Source organism: Neoarius graeffei, chromosome 8, assembly GCF_027579695.1.
Source record: "Neoarius graeffei isolate fNeoGra1 chromosome 8, fNeoGra1.pri, whole genome shotgun sequence".
NCBI lineage: Eukaryota > Metazoa > Chordata > Actinopteri > Siluriformes > Ariidae > Neoarius > Neoarius graeffei.
Genome location: NC_083576.1, coordinates 60514953 through 60529082, shown reverse-complemented (window position 1 = coordinate 60529082; position 14130 = coordinate 60514953). Strand labels below are relative to the sequence as shown.

Below are 14130 nucleotides of genomic sequence, written 5' to 3'. Positions count from 1 at the left end.
CGTCGGGCCATTAGATCGGTCAGCACGAGGGTACTGCTTTATATTAGTTCTGGTGGACTATGCAACGCGATACCCGGAAGCAGTGCCTCTGCGCAATATCTCAGCACGCAGTATTGCGGAGGCACTCTTCCGCGTTATCTCCCGAGTTGGAATCCCGAAAGAGATTCTGACTGATCAAGGCACCACATTTATGTCACGGACACTGCGCAAACTGTATGGGTTATTGGGGATTAAGCCGATCCGCACCAGCGTGTATCACCCACAAACGGACGGTTTAGTGGAACGGTTCAATCGCACCCTCAAAAATATCATTAAAAAATTCGCAAGTGAGGACGCACGTAATTGGGATCAGTGGCTCGAGCCCTTGTTGTTCTCAGTGCGAGAGGTCCCCCAAGACTCCACGGGGTTCTCCCCATTCGAATTATTATATGGGCATAAGCCGCGCGGCATCCTAGACGTGCTGCGGGAAAATTGGGAGGAGGGACCTTCACAAAGTAAGAACGAAATTCAATACATTATGGACCTGCGCGCAAAACTCCACACGCTCACCCACCTAACCCAGAAGAATTTGCGGCAGGCCCAAGAACGTCAAGCCCGCCTGTACAACAAGGGTATGCGCCTTAGGGAGTTCACACCGGGAGATAAAGTACTCGTACTGTTGCCCACATCGAGCTCCAAATTGATCGCCAGGTGGCAAGGGCCCTTTGAGGTCACACGGCGAGTCGGGGACGTCGACTATGAGGTGAGGCGAACAGACAGGGGTGGGGCACTACAAATTTACTACCTCAACCTACTTAAACTCTGGAATGAGGAGGTCCCCATGGCGTTGGTGTCGGTGGTTCCGGAGAAGGCGGAGCTGGGGCCGAAGGTTCAAAAGGGGGCATTGGCATCATGCACCTCTCCGGTCCCCTGTGGAGACCACCTCTCCCCGACCCAACTCACGGAGGTCGCCCAGTTGCAGACCAAGTTTTCGGATGTGTTCTCGCCCCTGCCTGGTCGCACTAACCTCATAGAGCACCACACAGAGATGCCCCCGGGGGTAGTAGTGCGTAGCCGCCCTTACAGGCTACCCGAACACAAAAAAAAGGTGGTTCGGGAAGAACTTGAGACCATGCTCGAAATGGGCATCGTCGAGGAGTCCCACAGTGACTGGAGCAGCCCGGTGGTCTTGGTACCCAAGGCCGATGGGTCGGTCCGGTTCTGTGTGGACTATAGAAAAGTCAACGCAGTGTCTAAATTCGATGCGTACCCGATGCCTCGTATTGATGAGTTGTTCGATCGACTCGGCACTGCTCGCTTTTATTCGACGCTGGATTTGATGAAGGGATATTGGCAGATCCCCTTGACTCCACTATCCTAAGAAAAAACGGCCTTTTCCATACCGTTTGGTTTACACCAATTCGTCACCCTTCCGTTTGGGCTGTTTGGGGTGCCCGCTACATTTCAGTGGCTGATGGACAGAGTCCTCCGCCCTCACGCCACTTATGCGGCCGCCTATCTAGATGACATCATCATCTATAGTAATGACTGGCAGAGGCACCTCGAACATCTGAGGGCCGTCTTTAGGTCGCTGAGACGAGCGGGGCTCACAGCCAACCCAAAGAAGTGTGCGATTGGGCGGGTGGAAGTACGGTATCTGGGCTTCCACTTGGGCAATGGGCAGGTGCGTCCCCAAATTAATAAGACGGCAGCGATTGCGGCCTGCCCGAGGCCCAAGACCAAAAAGGGGGTGAGACAGTTCCTGGGGCTGGCTGGCTATTACCGTAGGTTTATACCTAATTATTTGGATGTCACCAGCCCGCTGACTGATCTCACTAAAAAGGGGGCACCAGATCCGGTCCAGTGGACGGAGCAATGCCAGCGGGCTTTTTCTGAAGTGAAGGCTGCACTGTGTGGGGGGCCACTTTTACACTCCCCTGACTTTTCTCTCCCCTTTGTGTTGCAGACCGATGCATCGGACAGAGGGCTGGGGGCGGTTTTGTCCCAGGAGGTGGAGGCGGAGGACCGCCCCATCCTGTGCATTAGCAGGAAGCTGTCAGTGCATGAGGGGCGCTACAGCACGATCGAGAAAGAGTGTCTGGCGATCAAGTGGGCGGTCCTCGCCCTCCGTTACTACCTGCTGGGGCGCCCTTTCACCCTCTGTTCGGACCACGCGCCCCTCCAGTGGCTCCACCACATGAAGGATGCCAATGCGCGGATCACCCGTTGGTATCTGGCACTCTAACCCTTCAATGTTAAGGTGGTCCACAGGCCGGGGGCGCAGATGGTCGTGGCAGACTTCCTCTCCCGTCAAGGGGGGGGGAGTCGGCTGCAGGCCGGATGGCCGCCTGGCCTGAGTCAGGCGGTGGGGGTATGTGGCAGCAGGGGCATGGTCAAGCACCGGTCTGTGACAGGAGGGCGGAGTCAGGGAAGGTAAGTGGCAGAATCACTACACCTGATGGCAATTAACCTGTGTTTGTGTGTGTCTTCCCAGTGACCGCGCCCTATTTAGGGAAGGAGAGCGGAGAGCAGGGGAGCTCATCGCCGGACGAGACGCTAGTCAGTGTCTCTAGTCTCCTAATAAAACGTTGTTTAGACTGAAAAGTTTGACAATAAAAAACCCATATACAAACCTGATCTCTGTCCTGCCGTCCTCTGTGCTCCACCCACGCCTAGCGAACCACTACACATGCATACCGTGTATGTCTCAGTATAGCTAAGTACACTCAATTACAATCATACAGGAAAGATTGCTGACTTGACACTTGTCTAGAAGATGATCATTGACACCCTCTACAAGGAGGATAAGTCACAGAAGGTCATTGCTGAGAAGGCTGATTGGAAAAGGTGCACAAGCAACAGGGATGATCGCAGCCTTGAGAGGACTGTCAAGAAAAGTGGATTCAAGAACTTGAGAAAGCTTCACAAGGAGTGGACTGAGGCTGGTGTCAGTTCATCAAGAGCCACCACACACAGACATCTTCAGGAAAGGGGCTACAACTGTCACATTCCTAATATGAAGCCACTTCTGAACCAGAGACAATGTCAGAAGCATCTTACCTGGGCTAAGGAGAGAAAGAATTGGACTGTTGGTCAGTGATCCAAAGTCCTCTTTTCAGATGATTTTACATTTAATTTGGAAATCAAAGTCCTAGAGTCTGGAGGAAAAGTGGAGAGGCACAGAATCCAAGGTGTTTGAAGTCCAGTGTGAAGTTTCCACAGTCTGTGATGATTTGGGGTGCCATGTCATCTGCTGGTGTTGGTCCACTGTGTTTCATCAAGTCCAAAGTCAACACAGCCATCTACCAGGAGATTTTAGAGCACTTCATGCTTCCATCTGCTGACAAGCTTTATGGAGATGCTTATTTCCTTTTCCAGCAGGACTCTGCACCTGCCCACAGTGGCAAAACTACTAGCAAATGGTTTGCTGACCATGATATTACGGTGCTTCACTGGCCAGCCAACTCACCTGACCTGAACCCCATAGAAAATCTATGGGATATTGTCAAGAGGAAGATGAGAAACACCCGACCCAAAAATACAGATGAGCTGAAGGCCAATATAAAAGCAACCAGGGCTTCAATAACAACTCAGCAGTGCTACAGGCTGAATGTCTTCATGTCATGTCTCACTGATGCAGTAATTTGTGGTAAAGGAGCCTCAGCCAAGTATTGAGTGAAAAATGAAGATACTTTTCAGAAGTTGGACATTTCTGTATTGTAAATCCTTTTTTGATTCAGCTTAGGAAATATTCTAATAATTTGAGATACTGGATTTCTAATTTTCATCCATAAGCCATAATCAACATTAAAACAAAGGCTTGAAATATTTAACTTTATGTGTAATGAATATCAAATATCCTTGACTTGCAAGTGACGTCAAAGCAAAATAGAAACCCGGATGTCGGCCATGTTGGTGGAGATACAAATGCGGAGTCAAGCGACATTTCATACAAAACATAGTCACGCGTGTGCAGCTCTCTTTGTTTTTACACTGCTTTAAGTGTTCTTTTAGCTATGCCATATCTTTGTGCTGTATATGGCTGTGGTCACAACAGTACTCGTGACAATGGCACGTTCCGATTTTTAGAATTCCGTCTGTGATTCAGAAAGAGGAAACTCTGAGGCTGAGTACGGAGAGGAGACAAGGGGATCAAGACACTTTGTCAAATGACCATTTTGTCCAGTAGTTAAGACATTCCATCCAAAGCCCTTTTCAGAAGCACCATCAATTATTTTATATTTCAGGTATTCCTGTGTTCATGAATGAAAGCCCTGCGAGAGCACTGCTCTGCGGCTAAAGATTTAACATGATCCAGCCGGCTTTAAAAATGAATAACTCGGCCAACGGAGCTCACAGCGAAGCCAAATTTGACAGGCACCTTCCTCTACGATTCCCCCTTGGAAAGAGCATAGTCTCGGGTTAGTAGGACTGCATCTCGGCCCAGGATTCGCAAACGGAGCCCACGTGAGAGTGCTGCTCTGTGCCTAAAGATTTAATATGATCCATACTATGGCACTCATTTGCTTTACAAAAATGTGTTTTGCTTCGGTCAAATCCCATTGAGAATTCCTCCTTTTTCGAACAAACAAATACCTGAAATATAAAATAACTGATAGTGCATATGAAAAAGGCTTTGGATGAAATGGTCATGGGACGAAATGGCCTGTATTCATACTCGATGGTCGGTAGAAGCATCTTATCTTCAGAAAAGCCTGACTTTTTAAAATAATATGGGTCAAAACCACACGTATCTATCTTCGCTCAATTGTTCAAATTGTGGTAATACTGAGAAAATTCAGCATTGTTTACAGATATGCTTTCAGTGGCTGCCATTCTAGTTGCTTTGGATATCCACCATCATGGCGGACACTCATGACATAGCACATTTTGTGGTTGCAAGTCATCGATTTGAAAGTTTACATTTTTGAATTAAATTACGAAAAACATGAACTTTTTCATGATATTCTAATTGTTTGAGATGCACTAGTGTGTGTGTGTGTGTGTGTGTGTGTATGTGTCAACACATTGTTGTTTTATTGCCAAAACCTAATGCCTTTACCAAAGACAGAAATGTGAATTCACAAAATGATCACATGCTGTGACATCATGGTGGTTTAACGTTAAGCTAGCTAGTCAGTGAAACTCCACCTGACTTCTTGCAAACTCTTTTCAAACTTGAAATCATATTGGGTAGCTAATGCTCCTCGAAAAGAAAGATTTCTACATTCTGTTTATTTGGCAAGATTATGCTAAAACATATTTCTGAAAGGACTTCAGATAAATTAACGTTATTCATGTTCATGTAACTCCATTTTTACATGCTAACTAACAGTGTCCAAGTTAACTACAGGTAGCTATAGTTAATGTTAGCTATGGACAAGGCTACAGCAACTTGGCAGGCAAATCCATAGAAAGTCATTTGACTAAACAGACTGCATAGCTATTGCAATGGTTTTGCTAGCTTTAAAAGCACCAACAACTTCATTGCAAGCTTTCTCTTGGAATAAAACCTTTATATCCCTCAATATGCTTCCACAGGTTGGATGGCGGGCGGCACGGTGGTGTAGTGGTTAGCGCTGTCGCCTCACAGCAAGAAGGTCCTGGGTTCGAGCCCCGGGGCCGGCGAGGGCCTTTCTGTGCGGAGTTTGCATGTTCTCCCCGTGTCCGCGTGGGTTTCCTCCGGGTGCTCCGGTTTCCCCCACAGTCCAAAGACATGCAGGTTAGGTTAACTGGTGACTCTAAATTGACCGTAGGTGTGAATGTGAGTGTGAATGGTTGTCTGTGTCTATGTGTCAGCCCTGTGATGACCTGGCGACTTGTCCAGGGTGTACCCCGCCTTTCGCCCATAGTCAGCTGGGATAGGCTCCAGCTTGCCTGCGACCCTGTAGAAGGATAAAGTGGCTAGAGATAATGAGATGAGATGAGATGAGGTTGGATGGCAAGTTTTTGTAGGCCGTGATGTGGTTTGTTTTTGGGAAACAAAGCAAACATTTAAAACAAAATGAATCTTTAATCCTTTCAGAAAACTGAAACATGGGTGCGTTCATTCCCCAGAAGAACCACCTCATTCTGCCATCAACTGATCGTGTTAAATAATGCTGCTGAGAAATCATTGAACTTGATTTTATACAGTCTGTGGACGTGATGTGACCCTAGTGATTACTGATAGGCTCTCAGTGTCACCTGTGGAAAAAACAATCACGTTTTAGAAAAGACCTTGAGATCGAAATGCTGACCTCTTCTGCTCCTCGGACCTGCCTGATCCATCCTGATGCCCTACGTCTGGTTGGAGTCTCATCACATCGCTCCTGTGGAGGACGGCCCCATATGGACAGTTGAAAGTCACACTTGGAAGACGCTCTGGACACTTACAGTCATGCTTTTATGGCTGACGACTACAGTTGACTTGCTAACTTTAGGACTGCAGTTGTCGTGAACAGTTTTGCACTCAAGTTTCCATCAATGAATAGTTATAACATCAACGAAACTGACTTCATGTTAAAACTGTTAATGTTATCGTCATGTTGTCTGTTGTTGCCCAAATGAGGATGGGTTCCCTTTTGAGTCTGGTTCCTGTCACGGTTTCTTCATGTTGTCTGAGGGAGTTTTTCCTTGCCACCGTCGCCACAGGCCTGCTCATTGGGGATAGATTAGGGATAAAATTAGCTCATGTTTTAAGTCGTTCAAATTCTGTAAAGCTGCTTTGCGACCATGTCTGTTGTTAAAAGTGTTATATAAATAAATGACTTGACTGGCCTTGACAGAAATGTAATGGAGTGAAAAGTATGATAAAAAAAATACTCAGGTAAAGTACAGATACTCAAAAAGTGTACTTAAGTACAGTACTTAATGCCGATAGCGGCACAGTGGTGTAGTGGTTAGCATGGTCGCCTTACAGCAAGAAGGTTCTAGGTTCGAACCCAGTGGCCGGCGTAGGCCTTTCTGCGTGGAGTTTGCATGTTCTCCCCGTGTCTGCGTGGGTTTCCCCCGCAATCCAAAGACATGCGGTTAGGTTAATATGGGACGGCCTTGGGCTGAGGTGCCCTTGAGCGAGGCACCGAACTCCCAACTGCTTCCTGGGCGCTGTTAGCATGGCTGCCACTGCTCTGGGTATGTGTGTGTGCACTGCTTCAGATGGGTTAAATGCAGTTGTGCTTTCTTTCTTTCTCAAGTAAATGTACTTAATTACTGTCCACCTAGAACATGGTCGAGGTGTGAGAAAGGAAGATATTTATTAATGAGCTGAGAGAGGTTTTACAGAGGAAATGAAGACATCAAATTATTACGAAGTCACGAAAAATTAACGTAAAAGTACGACGAGAACGCAAAAATATTTTTAAATGGGTGGTGCCGGATATGGGCTTCCATAAAAGGAAGGTTTCTTTGCAAAAAAAAAAGTCTGTCATGCGCGTTTTGATGACGTCACGCCCCTCTTCCTTGCTGTAGGAGGGCAGTGCACTGATCAGTGGGGTACAGCAGAGCAGGGCAGCTGTCAGTTCATAGGAAAGCTGTCGGTATTTCACGATATATCCAGTACATAAGGGTCTGACTTATTAACACAAGGTGAGTAATAATTTGTTTATTTATCCATCACGGGTTTTTCCTGATCATGTTTGACCTGTAGCTAGCTTGCCTAGCATGTTAGCATAAGCATAGGCAGGTAGTTACATTGAAATGAGGTGTTACTGAATTGGGACATTGCCCTCTTTGCTGGACTTTAATCTTTTTTTTTTTTTTACTAATACCAGCAGTAATCAAACAGCTCTTGTAGTTTCAACCGCTTCAGTATTGCTGTGAAAATTTATTCTCGCGAAAACAAATATTTTTCACGTGTGAAAGTGTAAACATTAAAAGTTGACGTCCTGCAGAAGGTGGTTGTGTTTTAATGTTTAGTTTGGGAAATCAGTTTTTTGTGTCTGTGTGGGGGGAACTCAACAAAACTGGTGGAGTCAAATGTCTGAATATGGAAGTTGACATTTGTGAGTCAAAAATTTTCAAATTTTTGACGTTTGTGAGTCAAAAAATTTCAGCGGAAAAATACTAGTAATTCCAACATGAAGTTTCACAATGTCTCGTCTTATGTTCAGTACTGAAATTAGACACAAGTAATGAAATGCTAAAGGGGTTTTTTTTTCGTGAAGTGAGGGAGTTGTTACTGTTTTTATCCGCTAGTTTAGTAGTAATAACTAGTAGTAAACTGTTATGGATAGAGTAGTGGAGAAATGCTGATGAAAGTTAAATGAATCAAGCAAACCAAACTGCCTTATGGTGTGTTTTTGATTGTTATTGAAGGTAGCAGTAGAGGTGACATCATGCAATGTGTGTGTGCTTTGTTGTTGTTTAGTTTGTCGTATAGCTTTAGCTAAATAACAATTCGTTTCCTTTATTTTTACTCGTATTGTTTTTTATCCTTTTAAACTTACTATCCGGAATATAATTAATAGAATGCATCTGAAGAAACTAGACGTCCTGTTTTAGTGTCAAGTCTTTCCACAGATTGCACATCTCCTGGTAATGCTGTACTGTACATCCTCATTCTGTGAACTTTTAGTACGTACAGTTAGGTCCATATATATTTGGACACTGACACAAATGGTTTTTTTTTTTACCTGTTTACTGAAACATATTCAAGTTATAGTTATATAATGGACATGGACATAAAGTCCAGTTCTTTCAGCTTTCATTTGAGGGTATCCACATTAAAATTGGATGAAGGGTTTAGGAGTTTCAGCTCCTTAACATGTGCTACCCTGTTTTTAAAGGGACCAAAAGTAATTGGACAATTGACTCAAAGGCTATTTCATGGGCAGGTGTGGGCAATTCCTTCGTTATGTCATTCTCAATTAAGCAGATAAAAGGCCTGGAGTTGATTTGAGGTGTGGTGCTTGCATTTGGAAGATTTTGCTGTGGAGAAAACATGCGGTCAAAGGAACTCTCCATGCAGGTGAAACAAGCCATCCTTAAGCTGCAAAAATAGAAAAAACCCATCCGAGAAATTGCTACAGTATTAGGAGTGGCAAAATCTACAGTTTGGTACATCCTGAGAAAGAAAGAAAGAAAGAAAGAAAGAAAGAAAGCAAGCACTGGTGAACTCAATGCAAAAAGACCTGGACACTCACAGAAGACAACAGTAGTGGATGATTGCAGAATAATTTCCATGGTGAAGAGAAACCCCTTCACAACAGCCAACCAAGTGAACAACACTCCAGGAGGTAGGTGTATCAATATCCAAATCTACCATAAAGAGAAGACTGCATGAAAGTAAATACAGAGGGTTCACTGCACGGTACAAGCCACTCATAAGCCTCAAGAATAAAAAGGCTAGCTTGGACTTTGCTAAAAAAACATCTAAAAAAGCCAGCACAGTTCTGGAAGAACATTCTTTGGACAGATGAAACCAAGATCAACCTCTACCAGAATGATGGCAAGAAAAAAGTATGGCGAAGGCGTGGTACAGCTCATGATGCAAAGCATACCACATCATCTGTAAAACACGGCGGAGGCAGTGTGATGGCTTGGGCATGCATGGCTGCCAGTGGCACTGGGTCACTAGTGTTTATTGATGTGACACAGGACAGAAGCAGCCGGATGAATTCTGAGGTATACAGAGACGTACTGTGTGCTCAAATCCAGCCAAACTGATTGGTCGGCGTTTCATAATACAGATAGACAATGACCCAAAACATAAAGCCAAAGCAACCCAGGAGTTTATTAAAGCAAAGAAGTGGAATATTCTTGAATGGCCAAGTCAGTCACCTGATCTCAACCCAATTGAGCATGAATTTCACTTGTTAAAGACTAAACTTCAGACAGAAAGGCCCACAAACAAACAGCAACTGAAAACCGCTGCAGTAAAGGCCTGGCAGAGCATTAAAAAGGAGGAAACACAGCGTCTGGTGATGTCCATGAGTTCAAGACTTCAGGCAGTCATTGCCAACAAAGGGTTTTCAACCAAGTATTAGAAATGAACATTTTATTTACAATTATTTAATTTGTCCAATTACTTTTGAGCCCCTGCAATGAAGGGATTGTGTTTAAAAAAAAATGCTTTAGTTCCTCACATTTTTATGCAATCATTTTGTTCAACCCACTGAATTAAAGCTGAAAGTCTGAACTTCAACTGCATCTGAATTGTTTTGTTCAAAATTCATTGTGGTAATGTACAGAACCAAAATTAGAAAAATGTTGCCTCTGTCCAAATATTTATGGACCTAACTGTATTCCGGAACATAATCTACAGCTTGGACTTACTGTTGTTGTGTGGGTTTTTTTTTTTAAATATGTCCACTTTTCAAATTTGTACATTTTAGAGTCGTTTTTTTTTTTTTTTTTTTAAATTCTATTTATAGAGCTACTTTAGTCTTAACTGTTCAGGCACCAATCATCAAAGCAAATTCCTTGTACGATATCTCATCTCATCTCATTATCTCTAGCCGCTTTATCCTTCTACAGGGTCGCAGGCAAGCTGGAGCCTATCCCAGCTGACTATGGGCGAAAGGCGGGGTACACCCTGGACAATTCGCCAGGTCATCACAGGGCTGACACATAGACACAGACAACCATTCACACTCACATTCACACCTACGGTCAATTTAGAGTCACCAGTTAACCTAACCTGCATGTCTTTGGACTGTGGGGGAAACCGGAGCACCCGGAGGAAACCCACGCGGACACGGGGAGAACATGCAAACTCCACACAGAAAGGCCCTCGCCAGCCCCGGGGCTCGAACCCAGGACCTTCTTGCTGTGAGGCGACAGCGCTAACCACTACACCACCGTGCCGCCCCTTGTACGATATGTGAGAACGTAATTCAGGTTCAAAGTGTTTGTTATATGCACAGTCCTCTTGCAGAATGAAATTCTTAGTTTGCTGTCCACTATGAATGCCAGTTATAAATAAATAAATAGGCGGAAGAAGTAATACAAAGTAAAAGCAAAAACACTGAGTACAAAATAAAGGTAAATGTAGTGTAATACAAAAATAAGGCAATGACCGGATGGAGCAGCAGAAGAGCAGTAATGTGCACATGGCAATAAACTCCTGTTTTGATTCTTTTCTCCGAAGCGCATTTAGAACGTATCGCGAGATTGCGCGTTCTAATTTAGAGCACGCGCAAACTAGTGCGCATGCGCGTTGAAAACTATTCAGGCTTTAATTTTCTTTCTCTTTTGGTGAAAGCAGTTTTGGTTTGAGTTTGGCTGACTGTCAGTGGGATTCACTGTTCACTGCCAGTGGGATCATCATCAGGAAATATCTAGAAGTGTCGGGGTGCAGTAAACTCGGCTCAACACAAAGCTTCGGATCTGACATACAGGTTGAAACATGTATTAACTGAGGGCTTTGGGGTTGGTTTTAATAAGTTGTAAATGTTTGCACACTTTGGTAGCACACTCAGCTGTCCTCTGGAGATGAATGTCTGCTATGTGAAGGCAGATAAGGTGTTAAGGGAAAAACCCAAAACACTACAGGCTGTTGGACAGTTAGGTTTTATGCTGTCTTGATGCTTAATAATGTGTTTTCTTTTATATTGGAAATGATGTTTGTAGATTTGAGGTTGTAAGTACCCTGGTGAAAAAGAAATGTGCTAAGTGTACTAAAACTTAGCATACTTTTGTGTACTTGAAGCCACACTAATCATCGATATACTTCGTGTGTTTATGATTAGTTAACTTGAAGCATGCTATTTTGGAACAACTAATTTTGTATTAAATATATTTTAATTGTAATTAAATTGTAGAAAAGCGCAACTTGAAGTGTATTTAGTGTACTTTTATGTGCTAAAGTGGAACAACTTGAAGTATATTTTGTATACTTTAAGTATGTGACTTTTTATATGTACTAATATGGGTCATTCCATGTCAATTCACACAAATGCCCAAAACCTCCCCAGTGACACCTCTTCAATTTGCCTTATTTTTTTCTTAGTGCTTTATGATGTCAAATGAAAGAATCCAAAATTTTAGCTTCCTAGCTCGAACATTTCTTGAGTTATGGCCCTTCAAAGTTTGGGTGCCACGCCCACTTTTGGGGTCCGGGAATTGCGCACTTAATTTGCAAGCATTTTTGGAGGCCCATATTTTTTGTTCTAAGGGGGATATAGACCTGTAAATTGCTATATCTATGTATTCTGGCCCTGTTTTTCAGATTCTGCACCTAAAAATAGCACAGGTTTACTAACTTTATAGATATTAACCCCTTAAAAGTGGATTTTTTTTAATGACAATTTTTTTTTTGACATTTCAGGGGTCCATATCTTGGAAAGTTTTTATGTTGATGGGGTTTCAACTGATTTATCATATTTGGGAACTCTACTGTGTACTTAGAGTTTCAGGGCACTCAGAGCTTTGGTGGGGCTACAGGAGGGCCCTAAATATGGCTTCGGGACAAAATTACCATTTGGTACGCCCTACTTCAGGCCATTAGTTGGCCATGTGGGCACATGATGACTGGAATGAACCTTTAACCCTATCAACAGACACCTTTTATCAAACTTTTAAGCCAATAAAAACTTTGATTATCCAACTCCTTCAATATAAACTAAGCATTTGTATATGGTACTAGGCCGGAAAGTAGGTCAACTGTTGTTTTGACTGCCAATTCATGTTTAAGGTAGTAAAAGCACACCCATATAGTGATTTTAATCTATGGGAAGATTATTTATACCCAATACCCCATTAGTTATATTGACAATTACAAGGGATAAACCCTTTCCCGGCTGTTTCACGATGCTGGTGTTTTTTTTTTTTTTTATTTTTTTTTTTTTTATTTTACATTTGACACCTTTCCCTGTAGCTGACCACTATACACTTAATAGTTAAATGCATCTTTCAAACAGGAAAGGGAAAGATGCAAACAAGGGGATGATCCCAAGAAAAACATCCTGGTTGCTTTGCTACATTTGTTCTGACATCCGATCTGGAAGTTAAACCTAGACTCATCTCATCTCATTATCTCTAGCCGCTTTATCCTTCTACAGGGTCGCAGGCAAGCTGGAGCCTATCCCAGCTGACTACGGGCGAAAGGCGGGATACACCCTGGACAAGTCGCCAGGTCATCACAGGGCTGACACATAGACACAGACAACCATTCACACTCACATTCACACCTACGGTCAATTTAGAGTCACCAGTTAACCTAACCTGCATGTCTTTGGACTGTGGGGGAAACCGGAGCACCCGGAGGAAACCCACGCGGACACGGGGAGAACATGCAAACTCCACACAGAAAGGCCCTCGCCGGCCACGGGGCTCGAACCCGGACCTTCTTGCTGTGAGGCGACAGTGCTAACCACTACACCACCGTGCCGCCACCTAGACTCATCAGGTTTTTTTTTTTTTTTTCCAAGAAAAGGGGAAGGGGCCCCTAGCCACTCATGTGGGGAAAATTAGCATATCAATTAGTAAAAAGGGGAAATTATTTTATTATAATCATTATAAACATGAAGGTAGAAAGAATTGAGATGCTTCTTCCAAAGTACATTCATGCTTAACTGCCAGTGTCAGTCAGCAAGCCTGGTTATGGTTTTATATTGAATTGAATCGTTTTGTATTGTGCCTACATGTATTTTACAGCAGTAAATGGCGTCCATGCCTCATTAAAATTGTCTGATCTGATCACATGACTAATTTATTCTTAAGTAAGTGTAGTTTAAGTTACGTGTGTGTCTACAGTGTGCAAAGGGTTAATAAATGTAAACTGTCAGTTTATATATTCAAATATGTGTTCAGTGATATCCTTGTTTTAATCTTACTATTTTATAATTTGAATGTGTTTTAGTACCTTTTGATTTGAATTGGCAGTTAAAACAATAGCTGACCTACTTTCCGGATTTCTCAGAAAATATGCAAAAACGGTACCATATACAAATGCTTAGTTTATATTGAAGGAGTTGGATAATCAAAGTTTTTATTGGCTTAGAAGTTTGATAAAAGGTGTCTGTTGATAGGGTTAAAGGTTCATTCCAGTCATCATGTGCCCACATGGCCAACTAATGGCCTGAAGTAGGGCGTACCAAATGGTAATTTTGTCCCGAAGCCATATTTAGGGCCCTCCTGTAGCCCCACCAAAGCTCTGAGTGCCCTGAAACTCTAAGTACACAGTAGAGTTCCCAAATATGATAAATCAGTTGAAACCCCATCAACATAAAA

At 43.5% G+C, this 14130-nt stretch overlaps 1 protein-coding gene across 2 annotated transcripts in view; it reads left to right on the top strand.

Annotated features, from left to right (window-relative positions):
* Positions 1 to 7414: 7414 nt before the first annotated feature.
* Positions 7415 to 14130, top strand: part of xiap (X-linked inhibitor of apoptosis) — a 46234-nt gene continuing 39518 nt past the window's right edge. Inside the window, exons 1-2 of one of the 2 annotated variants that reach the window (XM_060927972.1) lie at positions 7415 to 7545; positions 11165 to 11297. The gene's annotated coding sequence lies outside the window, so the exon portion shown is untranslated. The remainder of the gene's footprint in view (positions 7546 to 11164; positions 11298 to 14130) is intronic. The other variant, XM_060927971.1, reaches the window with a different exon arrangement.